Source organism: Lepidochelys olivacea (genome assembly GCF_965140295.1).
Source record: "Lepidochelys olivacea isolate rLepOli2 genome assembly, chromosome: 9".
Lineage (NCBI taxonomy): Eukaryota > Metazoa > Chordata > Testudines > Cheloniidae > Lepidochelys > Lepidochelys olivacea.
Window position 1 is genome coordinate 43,197,759 of NC_140419.1, and position 17,421 is coordinate 43,215,179.

The 17,421-nt window shown below is 43.9% G+C and overlaps 1 protein-coding gene across 8 annotated transcripts in view; it reads right to left on the reverse strand.

Moving 5' to 3' along the window:
* ST6GAL1 (ST6 beta-galactoside alpha-2,6-sialyltransferase 1) overlaps window positions 1–17,421 on the reverse strand; it is a 102,530-nt gene that overhangs the window by 66,629 nt on the left and 18,480 nt on the right. For 3 of the 8 annotated variants that reach the window (XM_084640209.1, XM_084640212.1, XM_084640210.1), the window contains exon 2: window positions 15,230–15,349. The exons of 2 other annotated variants lie outside the window; for them this stretch is intronic. The gene's annotated coding sequence lies outside the window, so the exon portion shown is untranslated. Of the gene's footprint in view, window positions 1–1,115; window positions 1,139–15,133; window positions 15,350–16,971; window positions 17,049–17,421 lie in introns of those variants that run through there. 3 more of the 8 variants (XM_084640211.1, XM_084640213.1, XM_084640216.1) reach the window with 3 other exon arrangements.

A 17,421-nucleotide genomic window follows, 5' to 3' on the forward strand; every position in this document is an offset into this window, starting at 1 on the left:
TAACAATGGTACCTCAAGCTTGTCTACACAGAGACTTAGTGCATGGCAAGCCAAGGTTAAATCTACCCCACACTAACTGACAATGTGAAGCCTCTGACCACCCAATAATAGTTCTGTGGTGTGTTCTTTGACAGAGCAGTAGCTCAAAATGCACTACAGAACTTTTAGTGCATGGTAGCAAGGTGGCCAGTAAGTGTGCGGCAAGCTATGCACTGTAGATTCACACCCCAGCTTGCCGAACACTAAGTCTCTATGCCCTTAGTCTGAGATTATTATATGCCATCTCCAGCAACACAGCCTCTGGGGTTGGAGGAATGAGCTAACTCTTTTACTCATCCCCATAGCAAGACGGAGACAAAGCAGATTCAAATTTAACAGACACTCGCTAGCCAGTCTAATGGAAAAGGTCATGGCCCCAGTTCTCTAGTGCTGCTCAAACAAAAAGGCTGGAAGACCACCAGATCCTCCCAGCTGAGAATTTCCTCACTATTGGGAAGTTCCACAAGTGGCATGGGCATGGCATAACAGCCCTCTGCCACCTCTTGAGCACAGATATACCGGGGTGGGCCCAGGAAGGGGACTGGTGGAGTGGAAGGGGCATAGTCAGAGTGCTTTGCATTCTGGCTATTCTGGGCTCAGAAACACCCATGGGTGGGAAGCAAGCATAAATTCATAGGCTGCCAGCTGAGGCCAGTATACAGGAGGCACAATGGGTGGTATGAAGCCACCTTTGCCACCCACATCCAGGTGTTTCTCCAGAGAGGTACAGCTCAGAATCTTGCCTGGATGGCCCAAGCCCGTTCAGGGATAGCATGCTGGAAGAATTCCAACACTCACTCTGCCTAGAACATCATGGTGCCCTTCTCTACATCTTTTTTATCAGTCTCTGGTTAGCAATTGCCAAGAAAAATTTTCAAGCCTTGCACGCAGCTGTGTGCCATCCTGAGAGATCTCTCCCCAGGGCAAGCATCCAGCAGCACTAGAAATAACAGCAAACCCCAGATAGAAAGGCAAGTGACTAGCTATGAAGTTAAAATCTGAAATCAGGAGGCAAAAAAAAAACAAAAAAAACCAATAAAGACTTTCCAAAGTCTAACTAGGACTATTCTGGTTACCTTGAAAACTTCTCCAGAGGAAACAGGTGAATGTTATCAAACAAGAAGTCCTTTTACTGCCATTGTTTTCTTTCCTTTCCCCTTGGCCTGTAGAAGAAGATAACTAACTTGTCTGGGCTGGTGTAGGAGGATGTTAAAGTGGTTCCAATGTTTATCTTATGACATCACCACTGGCCTAGCAGATTATAGGCAACCAATAGGCAGGCACCATTTTTTCTACTTAATTAATGGTGCAGCAAGTTCTAATGCCTGTATGCCTGTTGGCTTAGGAAGGCAGATGGTTTACTTTAAACATGGTACATGTTCAGGCCACTGTTAATAGTTTATTGGGGGGGGGGATTATTGATAAGAGAACCAACAGGGGAGGTAATACTTGCAATTTTCATTCCAATCCCTTCCTGTTTGTAGAAGGTGGAAATTCACTTGCCCCCATGGTTGAGAAAAAAATGGAAGAAAAGGAAATGATCAAGAGGTTCCCATTTTCTCTAGTATAGCACAAATATCTGTTCTGACAGGAAAAACCACCACCACCTTGTGGGTTACCCCAGAATTTGACATTCCTGTGTGTACCCCAGAACTTGACAGTACAGCAGTGATCCATTTTGTATGTTCAGCCACTGCCAGCTGAAAACCAACAGAGCTACACAGCTAGCTATAAAAGATAAGTAAATGGTGTCATCTCCCTGCCCGAGGAAAAGCTTCCCTAGACTGCCTCAGAGCAGTCCAGGGGAGTTTTTCCTCGGGCAAGGAGATGACACCTAAACTCCGCATCAGCTGGACAGAAAGAGGGGCCCTGGAAGCCCAGCTGCTGATCACTCAAAACCATCTCAGACCATGAGAGCTAGGAGGACAGGTCCATCAATGGCTATTAGCCAGGATGGTCGGGGATGGTGTCCATAGCCTCTGTTTGCCAGAAGCTGGGAATGGGCAACGGGGATGGATCACTTGATGATTACCTGTTCTGTTCATTCCCTCTGGGGAATTGGCCTGGCATTGGCCACTGTCAGAAGACAGGATACTGGGCTAGATGGACGTTTGGTCTGACCCAGTCTGGCCGTACTTATGTTAGACTGTGGGTACCTATATCTGCGATGTCCTAAACCTATTGCCTATGTGTGTGTTTGCTTAAACTCTTATTGATAGTAGCTTTAGATAAAAACATGCTTGTTTGTATCAATCGTTTATCAGATGGATGCACTGTGTTCCCATTGATTTATTCCAGATACCGTCCAGACAGAAACCGTTAAGTTACCACTGCTTTTGGTTTTAAATCCCTGGGTAACATGTGTACTGTTAAAAAACAATATTTTGGTTTCTTGAGTAACTGAATTGTCATCCCAAAATAAAAAAACAAGCTACCACAATCCTCCTATACATAATCATCATCGGCAGGTTACGTTAATTATCATTAAATAGAAAATCATTAAGCCATTCCTAGAACAGCAGCACACAATCTGAAAGGCCCCAGCCCAAAAACAGCATTGCTACTCAGGCAGCTCTTTCCTTCTGATGCTCGTGGGCTGCCATGGGGGGAAACTAAGAAACTATTAATATAAACAACAAAGCAATTTGAAGCAAAGCCTCTGACACCCTAACCTCAACAACAAAGGAAAACCAGCTGCCAGCGATTAAACTAGAACCTGGTCCATGTAATCCCAATGCTGCTGCTACTACAAAATCTGACTGGTTATGGTTGCTACAAAGTAGATACTTGCTTCACACAGCTGGTTAATCTATTGCAAAAAGGAATTGAGCCCTTAGGTTTTGTAAGGAAAAATAGTACAGCTGCAAGCCAATCATCCTAAACTCCTGTTTACAGTAGTTTACGGGTTTCAGAGTAGCAGCCGTGTTAGTCTGTATTCACAAGAAGAAAAGGAGGACTTGTGGCACCTTAGAGACTAACAAATTTATTTGAGCATGAGATTTCGTGAGCTACAGCTCACTTCACTTCACTTCTGCCTGTCAGAGTTGGCAGCAACAACGGCCAGGTTCAGTATCTAGGGGATCCATTCCAATAACACAACGCAAAACCGGCTCGAGCCCCCACCCAGTGACCTGGGACCAATATATACCACCCCCGCTGGTGCCTCCTGCAATACTTCCCCTCTCGCAAGCACAGAGTCTGAGTGTAGTAAATAGCCTTGTAATAACAGAGAGAAACAATGTGGCATCATGTTGGGGAAACACCACCTACAGGATTCATAACACAACCCATGAGCAAAAACCCACCCCAGGCAAATTTGGGGCCTGTCCTTTCCCTTGGGTTCTTGAGTCCAGCAACCCAAAATCACCCAAAGTCCCACAAGTCCAACGACCCAAAAGTCTCTGTCCCTGGTCAGGGCAGCCCCAGAGTTCGAAAGTTTATCTGCGGAGTTTTACCTCCCAACCTGGGTGGAGATGGGGGAGGGAGGGGCATTAAGGGGCACCTTACGTGGTCCAAAGCTGATGGCCCCACCTCCCCATAGGGCTCCGCTCTGCCAGCCGCCCCATGAGCTGCTCTAGGCATCCGACAAACTGCTCTGCTCCACCAGCCGCTCTGCTCTGCTCGCCGTCCCGCAAACGGCTCCACCGTATATCTTCAGGCTCCCCCACTACTTAACACAACACTCAGTGATTTCAGCTCTCAGTAAGTTTAGCTCTTTTGTGATTTCAGCTTGTAGTAGGGGAGCCTCGGTGCTGGTGCACCATTAGCCCAAAGTGAATTCAGCTCAGCAGCCTGTAACTAGACTCCTAATGGAATCAACATTAGCTCTGATATTCCACAGTGGAGAGAGGAGGAAGTGCAATTAGCATGTAAGGCCCTCACCAGGGGGCCCATGCCACCAAGTATTAATGCATCCGATGAAGTGAGCTGTAGCGCACGAAATCTTACACTCAAATAAATTGGTTAGTCTCTAAGGTGCCACAAGTGCTCCTGTTCTTTTTGCGAAGACAGACTAACACGGCTGCTACTCTGAAACCTGTCATTATGCAAGGCACTGAATTTAGCCGTATGGAGTAGTTTACGATGCATTGGAGGAGGGTCCACAAATCAACGTGAAGTTAGGTCGGCAATGAAGATGCTGGAAATCCAACAGAACTGGCATCTTCTTGAAAAAAATCAGACCTTAGCAGAAACAAATATTTAACTCCCTTTATGTTCAAGCTGATCCTCCTTGCACTTGAGAAAGTCATACAAGGGGCGCCAATAAAGGACCAGCCACTCTGCTGTCTTCCAAAATTATGAAGTTGGCAAAGACTCAAAAATCTTTTCATTCCCCTCTTTCAAGTTTTGTCAGGGAACGTTCCACAAAAGCAGAGAAACTGGAGCTTGCTGGGATCCGTATGATCCCTTCAACAACAGAAACCTTCTTGGGATTCAGTCATCAGTGACGCCAGCAACCAGCATAACTGTGCCCATACAAACATCAATTGTATACAAAGGAAAGCCATGATTTACATTTACCTATCTGAGGTTCTTCAGTGCCTCCATAACCACAGTATCTGAGCACTTCACAATCTTTTAATGTAATTATCTTCACCACACTCCTGTGATGTAAGACGCGTTATTCTCCTCATTTTACAGATGGGAAACTGAGGCACAGAGCAATTAACTGACTTGACAAAGGGCAGACAGGAAGTCTGAGGTGGAGCAGGGAACTGAAACTGGATCTCCTGAGTCCCAGGCTAGTACCCTAACCACTGGCCCATCTCTCCTTGAACCAAGAATATACTCAACCAGGACCAATCATGCTTTCTTGGTCACTGGCTACTACGTGCAAAATCAGGGCTAATCCCCCACATGAACAAGTCCTTACTATCCATAACACCAACAGTGTTAGGCTGTGCTTACGAGCTTGCATCTCCTTTCCCGTGTCCTACATCCAGTGACTAAAAAACAACGGTTTCTTCCTCCCCAGACAATGGTGACTTCGGCAATACTTACTGGGGCACCATCACTAGCAGTGAGAGCAAAGAGGGGGAGTGAGTCCCAGCTGGTCTCAATCCCTCTTCACCATTGCCACTTCCTTCACAGCTGCATCATGCAGCTCCTCTACTGGGAAATAAACAGCTCCAGTAAGATTACCGGGGTTTATGAGGGAACATCTAGGAAAACAATCCCTGTATCTTGCACTTTTAAAACGATGCTAATGCGAATAGCCTATGGCCATATCTACCATAGGAAGAAAAACTCACCTGAGAAAGGCTTGGGACATTGGGCTATTCTAAACTTTGTTCCATCTAACAAATCATTTTTAAAAAGGGATCATGTGGTCCTGGCCAGTATTCTGTCTCTAACTAAAACAGGGTCTAACGCTCAGGGCTATCATGGCCAGGATCAGCTTCTACAGTTACTACACCACAAGCATGTTATTTGCGTAGGACTCTGGTAGGACTCAGACATACAATATAACAACTGTTGTATTTGAAAAACAAATTCTGTAATCTACAAAAGCTGGCTGTATCTGAGTAAAATGCTGGGAAATGAAGAAATGGGACTGAGTTTTACTCTCCTTTATTTAGTGCAACCAAACAAAAACCCTGGGAGAAAGTGTGTGTAATTTTACTGTGGGGTTATAGACCACACACCTACACATACACCCACCACCATGGTATCTGAACATCTATTTGAAAAACTGCTAACCACAGGTTTTTCCCTGGGGTTCTCTCAGGCTTGGTCTACTCTAGGAAATTAGATCAATATAATTATGACACTCAGGAGTGTGAAAAATCCATACCCCTGAACAAAGCAGCTAAACCAACCTAACCCCCAGTATAGATAGCATTACATTGATGGGAGAATTCTTCTGTCGACCTGGCTACCACCTGTCGGGGAGATGGATTAACTCCAGTGAAAGGAGAGCCTCTCCTGTTGGCATAGGGAGTGTCTTCACTGAAGCATTGCAGCAGTGCCGCTGGAGTGCTTTATGGGTAGACAAGCCCTCAGCTAGAGTATTAAATACATCACTGCACAATAAAATGGTTACAGCACCACCGTAGCATTCCTTCGTACTGAAGAATCAGTCCCTGAAAAACAACCTTAATGTCTATGAAGAATTAGTTCAATGCAGCAACGGCTGGAAACTGGCCAACACAAAAGGGAAAGGAGTAGGTTCTGTGGTACACACCCTGCCTCTGCCTTTTTTCAAGAAATACTTCACTTTGGGCTTGATGCAAAGCCCACTGAAGTCAACAGAAAGACTCCCAGAGACTTCAGTGGGCTTTGGATGAGGCCCTATGTGTTTAAAAGTATGTAACTTGGAAAAGCAGGTAGATCCTTGTGTGTTGTTAAAGGCAGCAGAAATTACCCTGTTTTCTTTGGGTGGCAATTCCATATCTGCTGGTCCAGCCGAGAACAATCTATCTTTTCATCCTGGCCAAAACTCTGCCATATCTTGGGACTCTAATGGTACATGCGGGATAAATTCTGCCTTCAGATATACCAGCGAATCCCACCTGACTTGCACTATAGTTTAAGCAATGGTGTGTTTATAACTCAGCTGAGGTGACGTCAAGAATGAACCTTTAGTTAGGATAAGCTTTTCAGAGAAGAAACACTATATGAGCCAAACCCTGATCCTCCCACTTAACGCAGATGGACCCTGACTAAAGCTCTACCAGTGCCCCCAAAGTCCAATTGGAATCAGAGTATGGCAGTGTCTCCACAGAGCCACCCAGCCATTGCTATTCTCCAGGAGGCAGAATCCCAAACTCCACACACACACAGCCATATGTATCAGTGGGGTCCTCATGGAGCAACAGCTGAGGGAAGTAGGGCCTGCCTCAAAGTCTCATTTGGGATGTGGGGTCCTAGCATAAGGGACAGCAGGGAAGGCAACATAATAGCCCTTTTCCCCCACCACCAGGCTCCAGAGCAATCCACCATGAATAGGGCCCATCGGCCTGAAGAGCATTCCACTCCTCATCAGGCCGCTGAGGTGGGAAGACAGCAGCCAAGCCTCTGCAGCCCCACCCACAAGCATTAGTGTTTGGAAGGTGAAGCTGCACTGGGAACCATCACACAGGTCTGCAAGGATTCCTGCTGCCCCAGGGCTGTAGGCAGCTAGCACAGACTCTTGTGCAGAGAGGACAGGGGCCAGGATCAGTAGAGAGCTAGTGGGAAGAGTTTTCCTGACCCTACCCCCGCTTCCTCCACACACACTTCTTGATTTGTAACCAAGTGCGGTGAGTGCCTATTTGCACAACTTGTTCTGAGCCAAGCTTTCTGGCTATAAACTCCTGCTTGTTAAGAAAACTGGAGACAGTTTTAAGCCATCCTTTGCACCAGCAGTGAATGCACAATTTTTTTTAACACACTGAGATTTATAATTTGCAAACTGAAGAATAACATTAGTCACTTAGATTGTCAACTCTCTGGGGCAGGGACCGACTTTTAGTTCTCTGTTTGTACAGTGCTTAGCACAATTAATTAAGTTTATCTGCACAACCTTACTATGGCCCCCTTTTGTGTGCATTATAATACGAACTATAATTACATGGGTATATACAATTTTTTCCACAGGACCCCTGGCACATTCAGCATGCCGGATGAGCCCACACTGGGGATGAATCAAAGCTGTGTAGTGAAGACAACAGTTGTCTGTAGAACCCCTGCTTCATTTTTTGTAGAAGTTGGAAAATGTGTCGCGAATGAGGCAAGGGATTGCAGAAAGGGAAGGGATGGTGTCATGGTTAAGGCAGTTGAATGCTGCCCTGGAAAACTGGATTCAACCCTGCCTTGCCGCAGAGTTCCTATGTAATGCCGGGCAAGTCACTTAAACCAAATTTTTAACTGTGTCCCTCATTTTCTACATGTCTGACTTTAGACCCTGGGATCTGATCTGCAGAAGTGCCGAGCCCTGGGATCTGATCTGCAGAAGTGCCGAGCGCTCACAGCTGCAACTGAAGACAATGGAAGCTGTGCTTTGAACATATAAACTGCTATACAATGCAAAGTACCCTGAAAAATCAGGTCCTAGACATCTCAAACAGGGCACCCCAAAACAGTTAACACTTTTTACCTCATTTCTCTGTGCCTTGGCTCCCATCCGTAAAAAGGGATAACACCCCACCCCCTACACTTACGGGGTGTTGGGAAAATAAATTCATCAGTGTCTGTGAAGCTGTCAGGTAGTATAATGATGAGTGTCATAGAAAAGCCCCGGAAGAAATTAATATTTCTGTCTTCAGAGCAAGGTTTGAATAGAGAGTGGTAAATAAGGCCTATGGCCACACATTGAACAGTGAGGATAAAAAATTATTTAAGAGCTGCTCCTTGAGAAAGCACCATCCATTATGTGCCCTGAATGAGGGAGGGGTTTTGTGGGAAAAAAATAGCAAGTGATTATGTAATTAAAGGATGTTATCGTGCATATACAAAGGGGCCAAAAGTAAGGGTGCGCAGGCAATCTGAATTCTGGCATTTCTTAACTTTTGAGTGTTTGATTTTGCAACCTTAATGTTCTTTTAGCATAGGAGGCATTTGTGAATACTTACAGTATAAATTTAAACAGCTCAACTAATAATACACAGCTATGTCCTGCGGATAGGATACCATTACTCGGAGAAGATAAACCTTTACACTTCCTTTTGTGTGTGCACACAGGCATTTAAATTCTCAGTTTTAACCAGACACTAATACAGTTAACGTTGTTAAGGTGCTGTCTGCTCTACAAAATGGAACCTTGTTATAGTCAGATCTCCTGATATTGTGGTATTTGTAGGATAGACTGGGCCTGTCTTTAAGCAAGCAAACTCCATGGATTGTGTTCACGTTTTATGTATTTTTTTGAAATCCTCCACACGGTTCAGATGTACACCTTCATTACTTCTGGTTGTCTCAACAGGGGGAAGTGGTCTGTGGACACCAGGCATTGCAGCAAATAATAAAGCTACAAATGTCAAGAGCATCAAGGAAACTCTCCGCCCTTCAGTACGGCAACTGCTAGGACAGAACAAGAAATGTTTCAGACTGCTATAATTCATTCCAGTGCAATCTCTCTCATGTAGCTTATCCTCACACAAAAGATGCTATCAACATCCAAGATATGTATTTTTGCGGAAATTAAACCATTTCAGCGGAATATGACGCAAAAACCTTAGATATCCAAATGCCATTCTGTGAATATGAAAGGACTAAAAGGACGCATTCTTCAAGAGCACCAGTTTTTAGTGAAACAGCAGCGAGCCCTATAGCATTCTACCCTTGTGAAGAACAACATATGTAACAGTGCTGGATGGCAACGTATGCAGATAAAACTAACAAAGCTAACAAGCTTAGGAGAAACTGAAGGGTTCCCTGCTCCCCTTCAAGTGGAAAAGAGGCTTAAAATGAGATTAAAATACAACCAGCATGCTCCACAGTGCACTACAGATAAGTGTTCAATCTGCTGTGACAAGCAAGACAACATTACTTACTGCTAATTCCTTGCTTTGTACCCTGTGTCTCCCCATCCTCTGAACAGAGACATTCAAGTATCATGGCTCCACCTACCAGAAGCAAGCAAGCAGAATATCTGACAGTCAAGCACTGTATATAAGGCCCCAGCCCACTGCCTTCTTGGCAGTTAGAAAACGTCCAGAGTGATAGGAAGAAAGGAGGATAGAGAAAATATAGGAGGGAGGAAGGCAGATGGGAAGAGAGCAGAATGTGTGATGTGAGGAAAGAATGAGAGAGAGATGACAAAAGGAATTACTGGTGAGTAATTTTCCCTTGTCATACATCCCTCTTCCATCCTATGATCAACCACTGTAAGGATACAAGACAGGCTTCAGCTCAGAGTCCCAGATTCATAGAGGAGGAGAGGAGTACAACTCCCTTCAATCTATTTATATATTGTTGTATCACATTAATACAGACATGTAGGAATGGGGGTCCCAAGTACACAGAGCCCAGTATTCTCAAAGTTTGATGCTTAGCCTCTGCATGGGAAAGGACCACTACTTGAGCTGAGAGGAGCCTGAGAGTGTGGGATTCATAGGGAGACATGTGGGGCTGGTGCGCCCATAAGGCTAGGAAGGACCGTACAAATGGAGGGATATTCTTTGAACAAGGGGACATACTGCCATTGGGCCAAGAAAAAAGGCTGCAGGGGTTGAAGATGCAGCCAGAGTATGAAGCCCATAGAGGGTGCCCCTAAGGTGGATGATCTAAGCAACTCTTAAAGATAGCTTCAAGATTGTGATGCATACTATTCAAATGCTTTGTAGTCAGTGAGGTATTCTTAAGTTGAAGGCAGTCAAACAACTGCCCCAGTACGCCTGTATGCACAAACTGAAGGACTTATCTTAGTTATGCAACCAGATGCTGAGGACAATTGCAATGAAAGATGCACAAACAAGGTTAGATTAAAAAGCCTGTAGTTACTGAAATCCAGTCAATTTAATTTACTGAAGGGATTGTGGAGGCAGGTTCTCCAAAAGTAATCAAAGATGTTCTGCATGCAGTTGCACTTTTACCCTTATGGCCAACTTCTGCTTTCAGAATCACATCCATGACTTGTACTAACTTTAACAGAAGCTGCCCGTTCCTATCTGAAAAGAGAGTTTGGCCAGAACTACCATCTTAGGGCTTCCTGCAAAGAATTATGCACATGCTTACCTTTATGCATATGGGTAAGTCCCACGAAAGACAATGGGATACTCCCATGTGTACAGCTAATCACACACATGAATCTTTGCAGGACCACTCAGGGCCTTTGATAAAAGTTATCGTTGCTCACTGTCATCATACAAGGTAAAATCCAAGATGCTGTGAAGGAAAAGAAATAGTGAAGCTCGCCATTTATTTTCTATCTGAACAAATTTCAAGATTTCTAAGCATCAAGCATATGATACTTTCTCTATTCATCTATCTAAGATGAATGTGGGACCCCATTACCATCATTATCAGTGTGCCTCACCATCTTTAATGTATTTATTCTCACAACACCCTGTGAGGAAGGGCAGTGATATTATCCTCATTGTACAGATGGAGAGCTGAGGCACAGAGAGGCTAAGCACAGTCACACAGGAAGTCTGTGGTGGAGGTAGGGCCAGGTGTCCCAAGTCCCAGGCTAGTGTGCTAACAACTGGACTCAATGTAAATTAGAGAAATGTGACCCTCAAAAGTACCGGATGCTCACAAGAACTCTGAACTAACAACTGGCCTGTACATTTCACTAGGGCAAGCTTTTTCCCACTGACAGAAAGACCAGATCACAGCAAGTCACAATATTTCAGTACTTCCACTTCTGATCCTGGCTAGGGTTGGAAAGTTTAGAAGTGTCCTAAAATGACTGACCTTCCATTCAGACTCACCCTGGCTTTTGAGATCCTGGCTTCTGTGAATGAAGTCCCTGATAAAGCATAAATTCATATAAACTCACTCAATTGATACTTGGCTGTAAGGAGCATACTGCTGAGGTTCATAAGTAAAACACTTTTCATTTCATTACCAGAAGTCAAATATCAATCTACATCTTTCAGGCTACCTGAGCAATAGATGCACAGCTGATCCTGCCAGAATCTAAGCTATTTATTCTCTGGAGGAGGAAGGCAGGGAGACAAAAACAAGATAAAAACCAAGCATCAACAGCATGAAGTTTAGGAATTTAAACCCTAAGAGTCAGGAAATTCCAAAGTGAAGGTTCTCACAGTAATCAGCTCATCTGCAGTGACATAGTGTCCTGAGCAGTCTATGTAGTCAGCCCCCACTCACCCATGCATCACTCTTAAAGTGGTTTCAGAGTAACAGCCGTGTTAGTCTGTATTCGCAAAAAGAACAGGAGTACTTGTGGCACCTTAGAGACTAACCAATTTATTTGAGCATGAGCTTTCGTGAGCTACAGCTCACTTCATCGGATGTAGCTGTAGCTCACGAAAGCTCATGCTCAAATAAATTGGTTAGTCTCTAAGGTGCCACAAGTCCTCCTGTTCTTTTTTCTTAAAGTGGTGTTCTTCAAACACAGCTCTTTCTCCTCCTCTGAGTTGCCATTCCCTCATCTCTCACTACTGCCCCTGCCTTACACACATTCCACAGGCAAAAGGGAGGAGGCTAACTTCATTAAAATTATTCTCTGTAAATAATTTGCTTGGCTCTGGTAAAACAGATTTGGCTTCCTTTTCTCCTCCCCCATCCTAGAAACTTGGGCAAAAAAATAATAATAATAACATAATGTGAAACACCTTCCTTTTTCTCCATAGGAGTGAGGGTGCCAAGAAGAGAGATAATACTGCATTGTGCCAACTGAAAAAGAAATTTCAAGGGAAAATTCTGCCAATAAGTTATAAGTTAGTGGGAAGTAATTCTGGAGAATGTTAGGTTATTTTTATATGAATACTTTAATTATCAGAGACTGAAAAGTGACTGTTCAGGTTGACAGTGTCTCGTTAAGCAACTTGCCAAGGTCACACAGCAAGTCTGTGGCACAGCCAGGAAAGAATACCAGATCTCCCAAGTCCTGTCCCAGTCCAGTACCTTGACCACCACTTTTGCCTTTCAGTTCAGAAGTCTTGCACCAGATCCAACCAATAGTAATATGTGGTTTGTGGTATTCAGGCTGCTCTTCATTAATGCTTCCTCAGATATATTAAAGGTTAATGATCAGGGATGAAGAATTGCTTCTTTAAAATTAAAAAAAGATGCAAAGGTTGCCAAACATTTCGAACAATCCTGCACTATTTACACCAGGCATGGATTGCAAGGTTTAAAGCAGAACTCCCCAAAATGAATCCAACATAAGTATGCAAGACCCATCAAACACCAACCAGGTATCCTGCTGGGAAAACTAACATCATAAGGAGCCAGGCACAATGCAGGCATTATATAAGTTTCTCCAGACAGCTCAGCCTCTGGCAATGAACCTCAGTTCTGACCTGCAGAACCCCTTGATGTCTATGTCTTCCTGAGTCACTACGGGAGGGGGGGGGGTTAAGAGAAGTTGCAGGCTAACAAATACAAAATAGGCCCCTGATCCTGCCAATCCTATCCCTGCAGCAACCCCCGCCCCACACACAGCCCCACTGATTGCAAGACTTCTTGCAGGCATCAGGAGCAGGCCCACATTTCTTGGTTGCAGGATCAGGTATAAAAAGGAGTGCAAACAGGAGGTACCCACCAGTACGCAGAACTGGCAAGAGATTTTTTAGCAGGTACGAGGTACCAGAAAGACATGGGGCTAGCCCCCACACTCCAGAGGGGGGGGAATGGGGCTGCGCTTTGCTCATTAAAGGAGCAGAACGTGGCTAGGGAGGGCATTAATTCTTTAAGTGGTTTTAACAGTACAATACATATGCTAACAAACTTAAACAAAGGCTTTGTTTAAGTTTGTTAGCATATGTATTGTGCTGTTATGTTGGTCAGGAGTCCTCAAGAGGGAAGAGGTGGAGGGGGGATGGAAGGTGTTTAAACAGTGTTTTTTATTCTGTTTCTCCCTATTGGTCTGAATTATCCATGACATCCATACAGCATCACATCAAGTCCAAATCATTAGAGGAATGCCTCTACTTGCACTGACCAGAGGATGTCTGGATTCTAATGTCAGCCCAGTTCTGCAGCCTGACAGGAATCAGGTGTTGTCCCCAGTGTAAACATTGAATTCTTCTTTGCAGCCAAACTAATCTAATATGCATTTTGTTAACTGGAACTGGAGCAGCAAAACAAAGAAAACAAATGCCTCATTTTCCAGTTTTGTGGGTGAGAGAACTGTAAATGAAGATTATAATGCCGGACACTGACAGCCTTAAACCAGCCGCCTCAGGAATCTGCCAAGAACTTTGCTGAAAATATGTTCCTGATCTTAGCAACGGAGCTAAGACTTACCACACATCTGCCCACCTTTATTTGAATGAAGCTCCTTCTGATCTGACAGCTCAGGCATTGTCAATTTCATCCAGAACAATTTATAAACTTGGAACCTAATCCTGTAAACCTGCAATCATTTGATCAATCCAACGGAAGACAACGGAACTATTTGCATAACTATGGACAACTTTTGTGGACTGGTGAGTGTTTCAGGAGTCTATTCCTATAAAGGAAGTTGAATCCCCCATTGAAATGCAATGTTTGGGTACAATACCATAAAGCAATTTAGGATACAGTTCTACTTAAAATTTGTCTTTTAATAAGTCATACATAAGCTGAAATGGCTCCTCACCCAACTCCCATATTCCATATAAACAGACTTAATACTACATATGTGGGGGGAAAGTGAGTAGTTAAGCATGTTGATGTTTGTATACACAAAGGGGGATATCAGAGGGGAGGGGAAGATGGTGGGGGCCCCGGGCTGGGTGGAGTCACATGGAAGGTCATGTGGGGAGGTCACGTGCCCCCCTTGTGGTCCTCCCATGAGTACCACACCGGCAAGAAAGGATTTCTACTCACACCTCTGGGTATAAAAGATAGTCAAGCATTAACTCATCAACTACCCATGTCAGGAACAAAACAACATCTCTTTTCATTCAAATTATATGGAACTACACTAGCTTCCTCCTGAAAAAGGATAAAGTCCCAAGTTGGGTAACACGAGACTGATCACTTCTGTAGAACCACAAAAAGGAACAACCATAAAACCTTCATCCACTGCACTGGACAACAGAAAGCACAAAACAGGACAGCTCTACATTCAGAACAAAAACCTGATCAGTAAGGGGCTAAATATTTACTCCTTCTGGATAATATATTCCAAAACTCAGAGATGTAAAGCAAATCTGATATGTGCAATGCATTTCTAGAGAACTAATGTCTTGTACGCTGTCCAGTCAGACTGCTGGGAATTACCTCCATATTCCATTCAGTGTATAGTAATATATTGTAATAGTTACAAAAGGCAAACATTAAAATACAGTACTGCATATTAAAATTTTATTCACGGCTGCCTGCTACTTTTATTCTTCTGTACCATATTAGAGTATAGTTGAGAAATAATAGCTGCTTCACTAATTTGGGGGGAGGGAATTTCAGCCCTACTGATGAAGGATTTACAACATAAGTGTTAACTTGGGTTAATAATAGGAAAGCTGCCAACTAAAGATCATATATATAGACAAGTACTCACCTCAAACTCAGTACCTCAGCCAATAAACTGTTTACCCTCCCTCCCATCTTCAGTGCTCCATTGTGTGGGGCAGAGTATGGTGGAATAATGACTCACTTGTTCCCTCCTGACTGGAGACCCTTTCTGTTAAGTGACAGAAGATTACAGGCAAGACTGATGTCACCAAAGCATCCACCCAGTTATGAAATCTGTAGATCAGACTCCCTCTCTCTGTTCCTAAGGAGAAAAAATGAGAAAAGTCAAATTATAAAAGAGAAACAGAGTTTCCCATTGTCTAGGTATTCTAGGCACTACGTACTTATGGGCTATACTTTAGGGGGTTATGGGTAGACTTCAGAATAACTCTGGGTACCCTGGGAAAAGGGAGCAGGACAGAGCAGTACTCGCACCACCCTATAACTGAGTATACCTCACACAGCACTGGCCTGACACCACTGGTTGATGCAGAAGAAGGTGCTCACCCCTACCCACTCTGGGAAGTCCAGCTCCACTACAGTTATGCAAAAAGAAAAGGAGTAAATAAATTGGTTAGTCTCTAAGGTGCCACAAGTACTCCTTTTCTTTTGGCGAATACAGACTAACACGGCTGCTACTTTGTAACTACAGTTATGGACTCACTTTCCCTGGGCCTGCTCCAAAGCTCATTAAAGTCAATGAGAAGTCCTTCCATTGGATCAGCCCCCTGGTGCTCAAGGAGCACAAAGAATAAGACTCTGGTTGGCACCTACGCAGGTGCACAAGGCCGTCTGACCTCGTATTCACCAGCACAATGCCAGCCACAGACTAGCACTGAACCAGCACCTACAATGTCTTCTGATACCCATGATCCAGAGCCAACTTTCACAGGGATAACTGCATCCAAATAACAAGAACAGTTATCTCTATGGAGGTTATTGGAGAGGATGGTTTTTAAAACCCCTGCAGAGGTAACATCAGCTCTATAGTTAGATTTATGTTCTGTGGTTGTCGCAGTGGCGTACAGGCATATTTTAGTTACTAGCTATTTGGCAGCTCCAGGTTCCCAGAAGAAATAAACATTGCCAGCATAATTTTGGCAGAGCACAATTTGGCAGAGCAATCAAATTCTGTATTTGCATATTTCCACTGTACCGAGACAAGTTCTCATTGCCTGTGGAGGAGAGAAGGAGAGAGGTTATGTCTCCTTTTCCCCTGCTGCCTCAGTGGGAGAGCAGTGGTGCCATCCTGCCATCTGCCAGTTTCTATTAGATAAAAAGCTGAGAGAAACTAAACAAATGTTTGAAAAGCCAGTGGGCAATATGAGTAAACAAGGTACCATCTTGCCTGGAACCCTCACTTGTTTCTGTGCAGACTTTACTAATGAAAGAGAAAAGAATAAAGTGCAGCAGAGAATTAAATTCAAAACTTGATAAATTTGCTAACAGAGTTATAAACTTGGGAGACATCCAAGGCCTCTGCAGCAGCTTGCCATGCAAGAGGCAAATATTGGAGAGGTGATGGCAAACCTGATTAGAGAAAACAAGCCACTTAGTAGCTACAAAGAATCAAACCACAAGTCACTGAATTAGATGAAGAAAATGAATCAGCAAACTCAATTGTTTCTTTTGAGAATGGGCTTCCTAGAGCTCACAGAGCCAAATTATATTTAATGTCTGAGATCTGCAGACAAAAATGCATGTTTGCACACCTACGTGTGCAAGGGCAACTATCTACCACAATTGCACACATATATCCAGCATGCAGGTATCTAGGTACCTATTTGCACACACAAGTGTACAAGTCATGGATGCAACTGTGGTAAATGTACAAATTTGCACACCTGTCTGTGAGCACAAACATCGGTTTTTTTTAAATCTGACCTTTAAACAAGAGGTGGAAAGTGTCCCTTTATCATGTATGTGGAGCAGAGCCTTCAAATGGATCCTGAAGGTGTCTGACAGCACTGTTAATAAAACAAAACACAAGAACGGACTCATGTGCTGTCTGAAAAAAATACACTGATATAGTCCCATAGGTTTGCATGGCACTTTACGGATACAAAAAAAAATATTGACAGGCACCGAAAGATGTACCCAGCGGGACTTGAAAGAAACTAGTTGCCTACTCTCGAACATTTCCCTAGTGAGTGGGGAAGCCAGTCCTACCAGCTTCTGCAGAATCTAGGCCTTTTGAAAAGCTCCGGTCCTAGCCTTTTTTGTTGCAATGCTAAACCTCAGAATATAAAGGAGTGTAGATCAAAGCAGTGCCGTCTTCCCAAAACTGTAGGCTAACAGCCGCAGCACTTGGAACAGTTCACAGCTTTCCCAAAC